Genomic DNA, 17118 nt, shown 5'->3' with positions numbered 1-17118 from the left:
AAGAGAAAAAGGAAGAGAAAAAGGAAGAGAAAAAGGAAGAGAAAAAGAAATTTAGGACCAGCACTTACCTCTCAGTCATGTGCCTGCTGCAGTTATCAGAGTGAAAAAGGCACCTTGCTCCAGTTTACATACATGAAATCTCCTGAACAAGCATTCTACATCACAGTGAAAACGAACCACCACTTACAAAGAGCCAATTCAAGGTATTCACAGTGTTAGAGGACAAAATCTGACATTCAATGTCAATTCCTGCTTGAAACACCTTGTGATAATGAGCGCATATCAAGACCATTCAGCGTTGCACTGTTAACACCTGCCCCACTGGTTTTCTACTGGAAAGTCCCAGCAAACATGCTCTTCCCACCACAGTCATTTCACTGTGCTCGTTTCCATGATCAAGAAAAACAAGGACAGAAATAAGATATTCCATTTACTACGTATTTCCTCCCTTACAAGCAACTTCCATAAAACAGTGTGTGTAAAACTCTAATTCAGCACCATCCTCAAGGCCTCAGAGTACAAGTGAGATATAAAATAATAATAAAAATCTGTCTTTACAATGATCACCTAAAGAGATCAGTATTTTAAAGACTTGATGAGATCTTCCCAGTTAGGGAGCTGTCAATGCATTATCTTCTTCCTGATGGCTGTACACTGCAATGCTCAGAAGCAGACATTTTAATTCTCTTTAGTTTGTAGAATTTTCTCTCCAGGAGCATAAACAGCACATGATTTAGAAGTAATAAAATAGCTTGTGTACATGCCATGGTATTTAACCACCTCACCAATTAAAATATCTAAAACAACTACCTCCTGATGAACAAGAATAAAGATACAGAAACGTTTAGTCATTCACAGGATGAAAGCCTCACAGTAAATATTTAGAATTTGTATTATAATCATTAAAATAGCTTATTATCAATCAATTATATCCATTTTCTTCTTCACTTGCAAGAGACCCCACACAACTTGCTATGTCTTCACGCTTGTTTAGTTGGGCAATTTTATTGGTCAGAAAGATCCTCCGGACTTTTTCCTGGTGAAATTAAAGGAATTTTCATTGAATGTAATTGCACAGAATTAACCTAGACCTAAACCATCCCTTCTCAGTTCTCCTTCCACTGATTTTTTTTCATTGAATTCATGGTATTGCAGCAACCCATTAGATTTGTTCCTGCTCTGGAGGGGAATTGGACTAGATGACCCTCCCAATCCCTGACATTTTGATTCTGTGCAATTTAACTACTTTTATTTTTAATGTTTTTGACTTAGCTATTTCAACTGAACTGACTGCTTTTCAAAAGCAGAAAGTCTGGTAAAACACGCTTCAGCTTCGATGAAATATTTGTCAGGAGCTTTCTTTCAGGTCCATGAAATTTAAGATCAGAAGAAAGCAGAAAGACAGATCAAGCTTTTGTAAGTAGACAGCCAGATCAGTCATACATAAAACCACTACTTTGAGTCTCTTGATTAGTGCCATGGACACCTCCCCTTGTTTTATTCCCAAGTTTCTTGTGGCTTAAAAACTTCTCTTTCTCCTCACTGAGCACAAAACCAGACCAGGACCTTAAGAAATGTCACAGATAGGAAAACCCAGACCCCTCTCACCTTTAACTACGTGTTTTCAGCACATTATACACTCACAGAGGGGGCTGCTAAATCCAACATTTCCACATGTTTCACTCTGAGGATGCTCCTCCTGTGCTCCTCCAAAAAGAAGTCAGATCAAAACCTGGCTCTGATTGACAATTCAATTGGGGTATCCCAATCACCATTCATCTTGACAACATAAGACAACATTGATAGAAACAAAAAATGACACAACTGCCATTTCCATGCAAGGTCCAGTGTATCACAAACTTAGCCATTAAACATACAAGTTTCCAAAACCTACTTCATGCAGAACATGCTTTGACAAACTACAGATAGTGGGAGGGACATAAAGATATTACCACAATACTCATGAAATGCAATTATTGAAAAATCTCTATCCTTCACAAGTGATGGAAGGCAAATGTTTTGCATATTGGAACTGGACTGATACTGCTCCAAATCTTATTTTATGCTTAAAAAAACATCGAAGTACATTATTTTAAAGGAGAAGTTAAAATATTTCTTACACAGCTTTACTTGGAAATTAACAGAGCCTTGGAAACTTTAAAGACGTGAGCAAAAATCCAAAAATACGGCTGCATTCAACTAGGTCCATATTAAACACATGCTGAATTTTAAGAAAAACTTTCCATGATTGTTTAAAGCCCTGTGAGCAACAGAAAATTATCAGACCTACCATCATCGCACTAAATCAAAAAATGGCATGGGACTGCATAGCCTGAGCTTTACATTTTGGCTTTCTCTCCTTAAATGTCTGCTTTCTTAAATCACACTTTGATAGCTACAAAATACTGATCTCACAATAAACACTCACCGATCTAACTGATCTTGGAAGTTTCTATATTCTCATCTGAACTTCACATCAAGATGCTTTGTGGCCAGACACAAGTTGGGCATTCAGCAAACTGCATTATGTTTTGTACAAATTTTTCAGTCTACTAACAGGTTGTCCTGCTTATTTTAAAGTCTCTTTGCACGTATAAAGAAGGGGAGCTAGGGCAAAGAAGGAAAGAAAAGAGTCCATTTGAAAAAATTACACTGCTAGATTACAAGAGTTGAAAGCTGGTATGTAACTTTGCTCCGGGTGATCAAACTGCTAATCAGGAATGCTGTCGGGAACAGAATGGAATTCCAAATAAATTAGCCATGTCCAAGAAGCCAATACAACACAGGATTAAGGCTCACAAAGAAAACAAATTTATTCAGCCTACTTTATCAGAATTCTTAATAACGTGTACTAGTTTTTCTCATCGCAGCCTGAGTTCTTCCAGTGGAACAGTGTGAAGAAGGAAAAATGAGTCACACTTCATAAATCATCTCCTAGTTCTACGGACACCTAAAAATGTTCTACAGAGAAAGACACAATACTGTTACATATTAATTCATATGCACATCAGAGTTACAGTAGAAATGGGCATTTTTGTTTCTTCAAATTTATTTCCAAAGCACTTGATCAAAGAAAAGGCGCTGCACAATTCTTTGTGAACATAAAAAGCTGAAGAAAAAGGTTAGAACAGCATTGATCTTCACACCGAGATTATCTTTTTGTAGCATATAAATCACTGAATTAAATAACCAACTAGTAAAATAAACCCCCCTCCAAACAACCGTGTCAAGACCCACATTTATTACTAAGTAAGAAACAAAATTTCTAATGTTCACATATACTGTGACTGAGGCACTGTCTGCAACTCCAATGCATATTCTATTTTTGCCTCTGACAGCATCCCAGGAAAACTTTTCAGAACAGTTTACGCCAAAATCACAGGAACATTAACACACGTGCTTAAATTTTTGCATTTTCTTGAATTAGGGTTTTAATCATTATCAGGCTGTTTTTCCACATCCATGAAACACACATGATTGTACAGTCCACCGAAGTTGGAACTAGTGCTTCTAAAGTACTTTCATTTTGAAAAAAATACTTAAAAATACTTCAAGTACTTCACACTGTACTTATTCACTGAAAAATAAGAAATTGGATATAGCAGTGCTAGCATTTGTGCAACTTTGCCACATTACCTCGAGAACCCATGTGCGAGTATGCATGTATTTTTCACAATAGAAGCTACCAAGCAAACCATAAGCTGAGAGCAAGTGCTAAGGAATCACATGTCTTGTAGTTCCCAGGTATGGCATTGTCCTGCTTTCCAGTTGACCAGTTGGCACCAGCAACTGGGTATGCATGGTTAACTTGTAAGGCACTTTCTGAAGACTTTTTCTCCCAGATAATGGAGTCTCCTCCATAAGACGCCATTTGTGTCCCTTTCCCAAAATAAATTGTCATCTACTCACAGAATCATCGAATTTGGAAAAGACCAGTAGGACCACCTGGTCTGACTGTTACCCTATCCAGTATCTTATTCAAGAGCAAAAGCAAATATTTCTACCAACCATGACTGAAGATTTTCTGTCAGGTGCATTTTTCCTTCCTGTAGGAGGACATTTGCACAACCATAAAAAGAAAAGCGTATATCTCTAAATCATCATCTCTGGAAGTGCTTCACCAGAGAGTGAGGGTCAACCTACGCAAGTTTCTGGTGCATCATTGATACCTTTAACTGGAAGGGGTCTGTTTACAGCCCAGACTCTCAGTCAGGGGCACGTAAATATCCATTTACTCTGGGTGAAATATCTTAGGGGTAATACAAAATATTTTCTCAGAAAAAAATAAACCAAAACAGCATCAAATACAACCAAAGCTTTTCATAAAGCCCAAGGAAAAGCATAGATTGTAATTTTCAGAGGAGTCTTTTCAGATAGGAAACAGACTTTTATTATTAACTACTGAAAGAAATGTTTTGATTCAGAGGACAGCAGAAAAGACATTTTCCCAGCTTAAATAATTTCCCAGTTTTGGTACAAATTCACAAATGGCTGCAAACGGTTTGAGGCCACAATTGCAGCAAATGAACCAGCGGTCTAAAAAAATGTTTCCCTGTTCTACCTTGGTCTGGCAAACAGCGCCATACATACTCCGTATTAATGAGCCATTCATGTGCTCTAGCTAAGCACACGTGCGGGTGCTTGCAGAATTGGGGTGGATTTCTACACTTCCAGAATACAGACGCTGGATTTCTGAGTGAAGAAAGGAGGATGATAGCTGGCAACGAGCGGAGCGGCTCCGCTTGCCCTCTGATGGCTGGTCGTAGGCCAATCAGCTGCCCTCCAAGTTAGCACATTAACTATTTGCCTTTATGAAATAATGTCATAAATTATGCTTTGATGGGCAAGCACACTGCTCTTCTTGCCTACAAACACCACACTGCAATTACATACGATATTTTTCTTTTAAAATGCTCAGAATAAAGCAAGTAGGTGAAAGGTAACTGTATCACTTTACAGACACAAGCTGCCCTCTGATTACAACTAATTAAGATATTCAGCAGCCTTAAAACAATACCTTTTTTTAAATCAATGAACCCAGACAGCATTCACAGCTTTTTGCGATGACAAATGCCCTTTGAAAGAGTTAATAGGCAAAGGTTTGTACTGGCAATGAATAGGGCTACCTTTAATTGATCCAAGAGCCTTAGAGAGCCGTCTTATAGTGATGTATTTGGGTTGCAAATAGGCCAAAATAAGCATAAAGAAAATCTGTAAGACCATGAGACCTTTCATTTTTCATCGCGGGGAACGAAGGGGGGGGTGAAGCACTGAGGAAAATGAGAGAACTATGATGGGGTTATCTTTGTGCTTCAGCACTTAAAATAGATAAAACGAGAGAAATTTTGAGGAAAAGGACAGGAAGTGATCAGGCCATAATTCTCAGAATAAACGTCATGATGCATGAAAACATACAAAACAAGGATTCTTCAGAAGAAAAAAAAATTAAAAAAAAGAGGAGATGATCTAATGCTATAAAGAAACATTGATTAAAGAAACACCCCAAGGGAGGAAGATATTCCATCAGCTTTCACAAACACTGCCTGGCCACGCATTCCCTCCAAACATCTTAAGTGAGAGGAAAAAAATGCCTGGAGAAGAGGCAGTCACATGGATCCATTTATAACCTTCCCCCTCCTTCTTTGTTCATCTTCTACATGTTTTTAAGATGTACAGGAAGTTTGCACACAAGTGGCAGCTCACGAAATTAAACAAGATGGGTTAATAGCAAACGTTCTCCCCTGACTTGCCATAGGAGAAAAAAAATTCATCTTTATAGGCAAGATAAAGTCCACTTAGTCATTTTTTTTTCTTTGCAGGCCTGATCATACATTAATGTTACCTAATAATTATGAAGAGACTCATCTGTCCATGTTTAAACTAGCCTTTCATTATAAACCCAATTTTGGCAGAAGCCCTTCCTCATTTAGCAAAAGCTAAACCAATTTCCCTGAACTTCCACAGGTGCAAACTTTATGCCAAGGTAGAATATTTCTGGAAAGTCTGAGGCAAATCAGACAAGGAAATTCCTAGACTAAAAGGCTTTTTTAAAATGGAATTACAGAGTAAGCATATTATCAGCAAATTAGGAAAAAAATTCAAGAAGAATGTTGCTGAGGTCTGAAATTTTCTTAAGTCAAATACTGTAGGAGCTAGAAAAGTATTGACATTGCTCCTTAAAAACTGAATAACCAAGAAATAAAATATTCTGATCCTGCATATATATTCAAATGTGGATTCACATTAGAAAAGGCAAGTCCTTTTTCAATTTGGACCAGGGAATTGAAAAACTGTTCTTAGACTCTGCTCATCCTACAGCCACAAATAAGTCCTCTTCCAGCAACAGCCAAACAGAAAAATATATCAAGTCTACAGTTGCATCCTTCAGCAGAACCTCACTTCAGGGCAAAAACATCACTGGACACACAGGAGAACAGCCATACATGGACACTGCCAACAAACTAAGGAAAGAATGTTCTTGAGGAAACTTCAAAATCAACTGCTTTTTGTACAGAGGACACGAGATGGATTTTCTTCTCCCAGGCATGATGAAGAGCCACTGTTTCATAAAATAGAAGACGTCACATCACAAAATAGCTATGTTCAGTAGCTTATCATTTGGTCAAAAAAAAAAAGGTGATAAGGTAGAAGGGGATTAAACTTGCTATTACACTTTTAGTGCTGGGGGTGAGGGAGTATAAACCGTATTTCCTCCACGGTTTGTAGTCATCAAAACTGTGAACAAAGAAAATTCATCAAGATTTGCAGGATAGTCTTAGAAGTCCAGAAGAAGCATGAGTGCTTGACTGTATGCACTGTCTTACTTTGTCACTTGTGTGTGAAGAGCCATGCGAGCCAAACTACAAACTGCTACAGCACCAGCCTCATGACAATCTCTGGGACCTTGGAGACAGCTAGGGTCACCAAAGGATGGCAGGTAACAGCCTGGGATATGGAAGAAGGAACTGAGAAGAGTGTCGTGAGCAAAATGAGTCAGAGAAAGGAAAAGAGTTATCTAAGATATTCGCCTAGGGCTTGTCAAGATGTTGTGTTCTCTACCTGCTGTCCCAACAAACTGACTCTATTCACAAAAGCACTTTCAACTGTGAAGCTTCCCCCAACAAACAGCTCGACGTGCCAGACTATTCAATGTCATACTTCAACTGCTTTCCTTGTAGACAGCAAAGAAAAAAAAAAGGACAATATTCAGAAGCTGTTTATGAACATTCAATTTCACTGAAGAACACACTAAGAAAGCAAAGGGCTTCTGAGACAAATGCAAGGAATATTGGAAATATTCGTCTCAATTAAGTCTAGAATGTGTTTATAGGTCTAGTTACAATAGCGGCAGAACATCCCATCTGGAGATGTACATAGGAGTAATTTAAGTAGGGCATACCACCAGGACATGACCATCATGGCCAGAAAGTGAATATGACTGCAGATGGCAACAAACACACAGGAGGACAGGCATAAACCAAGGCTGTTAGACCCACATTTTGGGCTCGGTGACTAAGCTGTGCCACACATTACTTGCATTTTACTGGACATACATGCTTAATACTGTTTAACTGCAATGCTCCTCCACATGTCCAATTGACTGTAATTGTCAGCAAATTTATTCTAAATTAAATTTATTACATTTTTATAATATATATAATTCATATTTTAAACTAAATTTATTGCATATTTTTTAAAATAATCTCACATAGATGAGTTTATTCTTGATCAAACAAGTCCACCTTCAACTATACTGATGAGGAACTGAAGAGTAGAAAGTCTGAGTAGAAATGAACCTGGATTTTCCAAAGAGCATCTATTTTGCAGCTGTCTAATAAAATTAACAGCAACAACAAATTTTTAAAGCCAATTCAAGTTTTACTCTTAAAGAAGTATTTCTATATTTGGCTAATCTTCATCCCTGCATGCATCCACACGCCTGGAAGGGCCAAAACAGAAGGACTTAAAAGCAGGGGAAGCTGAAGCAGGAATAGAAATGGATTTTCCAGTGGAGGAAGCAGACTTAGGTTAAGAGATGAGATTAAAAAGCAGTAGTTCTTGTCCTCAGAAGCAGTGTTTGCACAAATACTTCCCAGGCTCCTGACAAACACAAATAACCCTCACTGTCCTGAATAATTTGTTTTTAAAAGTAATCTTGAGCATGTTCTACTTGAAAGCTAGCTGAATCTCTTTGCAAAACTTGTTGTTTAACTCAGCTTTAATTACACTCTCTGTCATCTCAGATCCCAGGCCCAAGTACAGCAGAGGGGAAAACAAAACAGCATTTTGCCACAGGAGGCAGGAGGAGCTGTCACGCTGTAGCAGAAGCAGCAATGGACACAGATATAGCTGTGCTCCCAGCTCCACAAGTATAAATCCTCAGCAACCCCACATTGGCACAAACCTCATCCTAAAAGCTGCACGGATCCCCCTCCGCTCAGCTGGGATACCAAGTAAACTTTGATCCTTTTTCTAAAGACCTGCTTCACAATTCAACATCTTTGATGTAAATCTTTTAAAAGACCAAGATGGCATAAACTGAGGGACAGGATGGAGGGAAATGTGTTTCCATCCATGGGGGAACCATTAAGAGGAAGGTTAATAGCCCTGGGCATGCGATCAAATTAAAGCCTGTGCCAGTTTCCCCAGGGCTTCCCTTGCCACCACCAGCTCCCCCAGGCTGGGCACTCACCCTGCTCTTCCTACCAAAGGCAGCTCTTAAACAGAAGCACAACGGGCTGCTGGAAAGATAATAGCGTAATTAACTTATAAGGATACAATATGAAACAGGCAGAGGGAGGGAGCCTTTGGGTATCTTTGCGTTTGGAGAGAGATATACTTGCGGTACGTGCAGCTTAGAAGATGGGGAAGGAGCAGGAATTCAACCTTCCCACATGTGGATCACAGCACCGAGCCTAAACGAGGCCGGAGTTAGCATTCAGAGCACACGGCGCAGCAGAGTATGGGAAAGTGATGGAGCAGCCCAAAGAGCTGGCGCCATGAACTGACGAGCAGAGCGCAAGTGATAAAGATTTACTGCGAGAGAGGAGGAAACAGTCCGCTGGCCCGATTAGAGCTGTGAATACCGAGTTGTTCAGGGAGGATTTTGCAGCTGACTGATCACAGGCTGTCGGAGCAGGCCTCGGACAACAGCTGCAAGGCTTGCTGGGCTGCAGAAACAAAGGGCGCCTAGCACGGTGCAAAGAAAGAGTTGACAGGTTGTTGTTAGCAGTGGCAAATGTGTGAGGTATGTCACTGTGTGCGAGACGGGGTAGGGTGGGTCGGTGGGGAAGGAGGAGAGTGCTGAGCAGCACAGCAGAGGGAGCGAGGACGCGGGCTTGGTCAAAGCACTCTCCTAAAAGCAGGCTGGTGTTTGTGGGGAGGACAATCACAAGGTCTGTTTACTGCTGCCAAGATGAATTAGCCCATCGTCTCATTTATAGGACGAAGCTGGCGGCACAGACTATAAGGTGCACGGCATTAAAGAGACTAATTAGACAATTCCGGCAAATCTGAATTAAGACCCTTTCTTTCTTTGAAAGCTGGAAAGCATTTCTCAGGACTGTGCTCAGATGACAGAGGTTTTGTTGAGCTTTTCCATTCTCTTCTCTCTCACAAGAGTCCACTGTAAATTCAGCTCAGAGCTCCGCGAACAGTTGTTAGGAAGCTGCTGGCATTTACATCACATTTAAAAAGGTCCAAAGCAAAATCCCGGATCCTGCAGGAATCCAGCTCCAAGCCCAAGGACAAACCCTGCAGCTGGTCCCCCTCCTGTTGCAGAGGCGGAATCAGAAGCTGCCTGCAAACATACCTGAGCCGCGGGCCCACAGCTGAGCTCTCGCTCACACATAAAACAACACAGATTTTTCCAAAGCTGGCTTTGGAAAACACCCACCTCCCCCCTCCAACACAGCGTCTGCAGCCAAATGCTTTTCCCAAGCAACTGCACTCGCTAGAGCCATGGTTCACTAAGCTCGTGAGTGCTGGGTAGGAATGTATCAATGAAACTGCAGATGATCAAAGGCAGAAGCTGCAGAAGAGAACTCACTTTCAGCTCTGTGTTTGGCAAGTTTAGGATTCGATTCTCAAGATCTGGCAACGTTTTGCTCCGATTGTGACAAAAACAAAATGCTACAAACACCTCTGAAGCAATGGCGCATGCTGTTTGCACACAACCACTATATTACAGTGTTCACTATTAAAATGTTTTACAAGACGTTAACGTTACCATGGCATTCACTGGATACTAAGAGAAGGGAATACCACGAAAGTCACAGAAATTCTAAGCACTGTGAGCTGCAAATTTCAGATGTTTCACAGTAATGAGCAATGCTCTGTAAAATACAGACTTCTGCCTTACTACCTACGTATCTATCACCAACCAACAAATAAGAGACACTAAGAAATCGCACTGCCACTTATTGCATCTAATCAATTATACAAATAAACCCTATTTTGATTTTTCTCTTCTAAATGGTCTCCGGGTCCCAGTTACCCCCATCCCAATGGGCAGCACTTGATACTCTGTAAAGGGAATTCAGAACAAGAGGCATTTCAAGGCTTCCAACACACAGCTCCATTCTCCCCAAATATCAAAAATACCAGTGTGCAGAAGACTCCATCTAGGGGCAGAAATGTGACCCAAAATTTCCTGAGCCTCCACTTCAACATGTGTTAACCTCATTCTAGCGGGACTGAGCGCATGAGAAATAATCAGACGTTTCACAGAGCTTCCAAATAGTTCTTCCTCAGTAGGAGCCCATCGATTTCTACTTTCTATTATTTTAAATGCAAGGCTTCCAGCTTGAGTTTCCGCTGAGCAGTGATGAAGAACACAGGCACTGCCTTTATACGTCTACGAGCAACTGAATTATACTTCAAACTACAAATATTATCTTAGGAACAATTTATAACCCATTGTATCCACACGCTTAAATTTTTTAGCTGAATAAGGGTGGCCAGAGATCTCAACTGCAAAGAATAACGGAACGCCTGAAGGACTATTTAGGTAACTATATTTTTGGATATAATTGAGCTTCTGCTGAAGTCAAAGCGAGGCCTGAACTTGATTTCAGGGGGAGCAGAAACAGCCCTGTAGCACAGGCACACCTTTGATGAGAAATTCTGTAGCTGGAAAATTCAATATAATTAGTTTTTGACAATAGTAAACAGGATTTGCCCAGCAAAGGCATTTGAGAATAAGGTATACAATAGAGAAGCAACAGATTTGCAGACTCGGAAGAAAACAAAAAATACTGTAATGACTATTAGCAGCTTTTTTCCCTGTCTTCAGCAAAAAAAAATTTACAGCAAGTACATCAGGCCCTTCCCTCTAATAATATGTTTTCTTTACACGAATTGCTTTCAGCTGACGAGCCTGCGCTAATTTTCCTTAGTAAGCAATGGGTTACAGCTTGTCCATAACATCACAGCTTCCCCTGCACTGTGCCTTGCTCTTTGTCTCTCTGCAGAGCGGCTGCTTGTGAGGTTGGGGAACACTTCTGAAAGCAATCACATCTCTTCCTACGCTCGCTCTCCTGAACACCTACGTCTGGTCACCTTTATTCTTCCTGTGCAGGCCCTCAGCTGCGAGCTTCAGACTGCGTAAAGGCGAAGGTTCGAATTTTCTAGACACCGCTTTAATTTTTCAAATAGCAATCCAATTACCGAGCAAATTGGCACATGTGCTTAGTTACATAGCGACTTGGCACTGCCCCCGCTCTCGCTGGCAGTGATGAATGCGTTCCCCCTCAGCCCTCCTCGTCTATCTGCTGCAGCCTGCGAGCCAACACCAGTGACCACATAAGGAGAGTGCCTGGCAGCTGCAGGCCCGAGGAGCCAAGAAGCGGATTGTATCGTGCAGCAGCGGGATCTGGGGCTGTGACTGGCTTCCTAGCTGGGCTTTTGTGAGACCTTTTCCATGGCCTCGAGGTTGGCTCTAATGAAGCCTGTAGAAACGCCCGCGGGGAGCTGGTAGAGAAGTGAGTTTAGTCAAAGGTTTGATTTCGTTTCTAAAGTGAAGTGAATGTATATTGCCCTTCTTTTTCTACCCTGCAATTATACTCCTGCCACATTTATGAGGAAATACAGTATTCAGTCAACAATAGCAGTGCATTCCTGGGTATGTCTGCACTGCACATTGGGGCAAAGATCCCCAAGCCAATGTCAATTAACGTAGCAGCAGAACCAGCAGCAGTATAGCGGCGTTTGCTCCATGTGACACCCGAGCTAATTAACTACGTATGGCAGTAACAGAGCTCCACTGTTTCTGGCACCGAAGCTGGTATCCCTGTGTGGTAACCCACTACAGACATGCCAGCTCACTCGGAGGTAACCCCAGCCAGGTATCGCCTCGTGCTGCAGAGGTACAATCAGTAACGCTGCAGGAACCAGCAGAAGCAAGTTGATCCCCTTACAACATGCGAGTGGTGAGGCTGTAGATGTGGTTACAGCAAACCTGGAGTCTTCCTCTTCCATCCCGTTCACATCCTTTTATTACTCACAACATAATGGTTACAGAGCAGCTTTAAGTAACATGTTAAGCATCTTGAGCAGCATCTGTAACATGTGGTGCTTGCTAAATTTCTCTTTTCCTCCTCCAGGGGCAGAAAGCTGGACAAAGATATTTTAAAGTGCTTTTCAAACTTAATTTGGGTCTTAGCCCTCAAATGAACTCCTTTGGACTGTTCAGAAAGCCATTTTCAATTTTTTCAATGCAGCAGATAAGAACCCTTTCACAACAGGATGTTTTTCTCCCATTTAGTTTTTTTTCTGAAGTCCAAAAATCAACTTACCTAAAATAAATACCTACAAATAACAAAGCTGCCTGTAGCACAAACGGGCTTTGGTGAAGGCAAAAAAAAAAAAAAAACAACAACAATAACCAACCTACCATTACTCATTTAGCAACCTTCTGGTGCATATTGTAGATCGTGAAATGTCTAAGCAGACTCTGAACTGTGCACACTAGAATAGTTTGCTGGAATTGCTTGCTTGGACTTTATTTATCAATGCAGTTGTTTGTTACTGATGGAGTTTTCCTTTCGCTTTTTTTTTTTTTTTTTTTTTTTTTTTTTTTTTTTTTAAATGAAACCTAAAATACAGAGGTACCCAATGAGTTCTATGTGATTCTATGTGAGTACTGAAATGCATTCAATTAATTTTTCATTGTTCAACACTTAGGAGATTTAGCATTTGGGCTGCCTTTGCTGATATTCTTCTCATCTGTGGTCTGCAAGTAGACAGGAAGCATAAGATCCTTCATTGCCTTTCTAGCTTAGCAAAGCTGAGTTGTTACTCCAGGAACTGCCATAAGCATTTGAGAACTTTTTTGCTTTCGATCTGATAATCCAGTTCTGGAGATTGGCTTTTCACAAGGCAGCAAATGCAATGGTGAATTTTAACACGTACACCTCTCAAACTTCCCTGCAGCAATAACACACAAAGCTGCAGTGCAGTATATACTGCATGACAACTGAGCGTGCCAGTTCCCCACTGGCTCTTCCACATGGGTCAACTGAAGAATCCCATTCAACAAAACACACTGAGTTCTGTGCAGACTATACAGGAATTGTGTTTAAGTTGCAATGATTTACAGCAACGGGAACCTTTATGGACAACCTCATATTACTACTCAATCTACTAATCCGGAAATGACATTGGTCCATCAGAGTTTAATGAACAGCCCTAGTGATTGCAGAAGCTCACAGTCTCCTTCAGAACACCAAGGCATTTTGATTAGCGGACCTTACGCTGCATTCCAGAGATCACTGGGAGACCAAGAACTGATTCTAAGGCACCAGGTAAGGTAAAATACAGCATCAATAGTGCAGCATCAGCAAGCTTCAGGGGCCCATACCTCTACATTTCAGAGACATCTGTATGGATATGCAGCCCTATTAGCCCTCTAGGAGCAGGAAACTGAGGTCAAAACTAGACTCGTGCTCCAGACTGCAGGCCTATAGGACACAAGGAAGAGTTAGTTTCCAGAAGGGCACATCAGCATGCGCTTAGCACTAGGCATGTGAATGCCCCAAATGCATAAAAGCTCACATGCCAAAGTTAGTAACACTGCTGTAGCCAAGCCATGCTGAGAGTTAAGCATGCACTTAAGAGCTTTGCTGGATGGCAGCCATTTACAGATGTACAATCAGTGCAGAGACATGTAGGCAGAGACTTCCTTTAATGGGTCCGCTGAATTCTCTTCTTGAAGATACATATTTGGTTATTTTGTTTAACATATTTATAAACCCAAATACTGTCTCCTGATTACATCTCAGACACTAGGATGCATCGCTTTGCCTGGAGTCCTCTGTTTACCACGCTTTTTAAAACCAAGGGCCAGATAAACAATTCCAAATCAAATGCAAAAAGCAGCTGTCCTCTGACAACACAGAGCTCTGCTAATTCCTGTCCTCCTCTTGCTTTATCCTTTATTCGTTTGCTTTGGAGATGCTGATAGATGCTTGTCTGCATGTAACGATAATTACTAACAGCAGCTTGACGAATAAGAGAAAGTAGAAGAAAAACAATGGGAAAGGCATTAAGGGCACTAAGTTGCTCTTTCTGGGGTGGGCATCAGACATATGCTCACTACTCCGGTCATAGTGCAATCAAAGCAGTCCTATGCCACTGCCAAAAAAACTGCAACAGGTGCCAAAAGATTACAGCATTGGTTAAATCCACTCCTAAGGCACCAGCTCAGGGTCTGGTCTAAATCCCAGAAGCCAATGAACATCTTTCCCCAGATGTCAGTTGTTTTCAAACAGTTCCTCTTACTCATTTCCAGTGTGATGCTGGGGGAGAAAGAGGGGGGGGGGGGTCAGTTGGGGGGACTGCAAAATAGACTCCAGTGCCAGGAGGCAATCCTCTGATTTCACCACAGCATGTCTGGAGAGATGCCAGCCTCCCAAGCACGCTTGCAAGGTAATTAATATTTTATATTTGCAACAATAAGTTATCTCCACTCGGCAGGAACTAGGAGGACAGCTTCAGGTTCCACTCTCCCCAGTACATTACAATGACAACCCCACACTGGGAACAGCCACATGGCCCAGAGGTGCCAAGCTGGCACAGATATTTCACTCAGCATTCAGCATACAACCCCTTGGCAAGCAGCATGGCAGTTGTGCTTGGCTGCTCTTGGATCTGTCATGTGCTCAGGCTGCTGATAGCAGGAGGGTGCTGCGTCCTCTGGGCACCATTTCACTTTAACACCTGTCTGATTCAGAGGAATGTGTGCACATGGAGCGCAAGATCTCCACACAAATCCTCACAGAGACCCAGAGCACATGCTCCATTTGTTACTGGAAGGGGTCGTTTCCTCAGACCCACAAGTGTTTTTTCTTCCTCTCTTCCCCTTCATATATCTGTATACAACCCTTAGAGGGTCCGACATCCTGCTGTGCATTCCACATGTGTTGCACGTTTGCTTTGTGAACCAGGAATACAACACATAGCCTTTCTGTATATAATGAAATCTCATATTTTACTAGGCTCACATAAAGCCATTTCTCTGTGAATAAGACTTTATTTATTTGTGACATTTTAACGACCTACAAATGTTTGCTATAGATGAAAGGAAATGATTATTTCCAGGTCACTTTGCAGTAATACTTTTTGATGGGCACCATAATTCCAATTAAATTGAGTATTGCGGGGGGGAGGGGGGGGGATACATCCAACATTTTAAAGCGATCCCTGCAAAGTAACTCCAAAATCACAACAGGTTAGGCCTACACAGCCCTCCAAAGAAGTCTGGGAGCCCCACAGCCAAGGTGCAGTCAGTGCGCAGCGCAGCATGCTGACATCTCCCAGCACCTCTCTCCATTTGTGCCTACCCAGCAGCACTGCAGCCAGCCTCAGCTTTGCGCTAACAGCAGCCTGCTCTGATTCATCCAGGACATTCTGACACTTTGCACATGATTATCTTTGGATCAGACACTCTCTAAAGACTGTGAAATAAACGCAGTTCTTCGGTTGCTAAGTTCACGGTCACTAAATAACTGCTATCGCTCACTGAGGCAGGAACACTGTCACATTGCTCTTGCAATTGTTGTTTAGCATCAAGCAATGGCCCACAGACAGCAGCCAAGACCTCGCTGTTCCAGGCAGAGTACTAACAGGGCACGGCACCTGCCCGCAGCACGTAGATCTGCACTCAGTAGAACTCCCACGTGTTGCCATCCTAGCCCTGAGCATTTAACATACACACACCTACAGTGTTCTGAGATCCTCAAATAAAAAGTAACAGAAGCTCAAACATGACTTCACAATTGGAAAGTCACTAGGTTTGCCTACGTTCAAAATAGTATTAAAGAGATTTGAAGAGAAGATGGGATCAAGAGCTTACAAAATCACTCGTCATGCTTTGCTCTAGCATCAGGTAAGCAGCTTGTTTTGTTTCAAGGAACCTTGGATTCTTCTTTCCTTCTCGAACAGTTCTTCTTGGCTATTTACTAGAACGAGAGCTGAAACACGCTCTCTTCAGAGGACATGAGTAGCACATGGAACGGACACTGCAACCATGACAAATTTAATATCCAGTATTTTGAAGACTTCCCTGGCCACAAGTCATACTCTCCTAGAACGTAAATAGCTTTCCAATAAAGCAGTTTGAGTAACAAATTCAGTGTTTAACACTTGAGGTAATTACAATTTTAAGTTAGGATGTTTTCATCAGTTACATACAAAAATGCTGCTTTAGATTATCTGTAATTGCATTAATTTCCAGCTCTATTTCTCTGTGACGTGGGCTGTCAATTTCATTGTGATTAAAGCACCCGGCTTTTGGAGCAATGGAGATGAAAACTAAGTACCAAGTAAACATATAAAACTCTCTAGCAGCATTCCAGGAATATTTTCCTGTAACTACATGGCATGTTCAGAACACATGATTTTGTGCTACAAAGATTTTGTTGGCTTCACTGCTCAGTGTGGTCATTTCAGACTCATGCCAACTAAACCTTCCGGACTGTATCGTCATTTATTTTCTGTCTCCATATAGAAATGTAGTCTTTCCAAACACAAGTTTACAATTCCTGCATAATTCCCAAGGTGAATACATGTTACGTTACCTTTCTTTGCAATTGATAACCTCAGAATGGGGCACTGTACATT

The sequence above is a fragment of the Centrocercus urophasianus genome, unplaced genomic scaffold (assembly GCF_019232065.1).
Source record: "Centrocercus urophasianus isolate 14NV4802_14NV808 unplaced genomic scaffold, USGS_Curo_1.0 seq_14, whole genome shotgun sequence".
NCBI lineage: Eukaryota > Metazoa > Chordata > Aves > Galliformes > Phasianidae > Centrocercus > Centrocercus urophasianus.
This window is presented reverse-complemented; position numbering follows the sequence as displayed.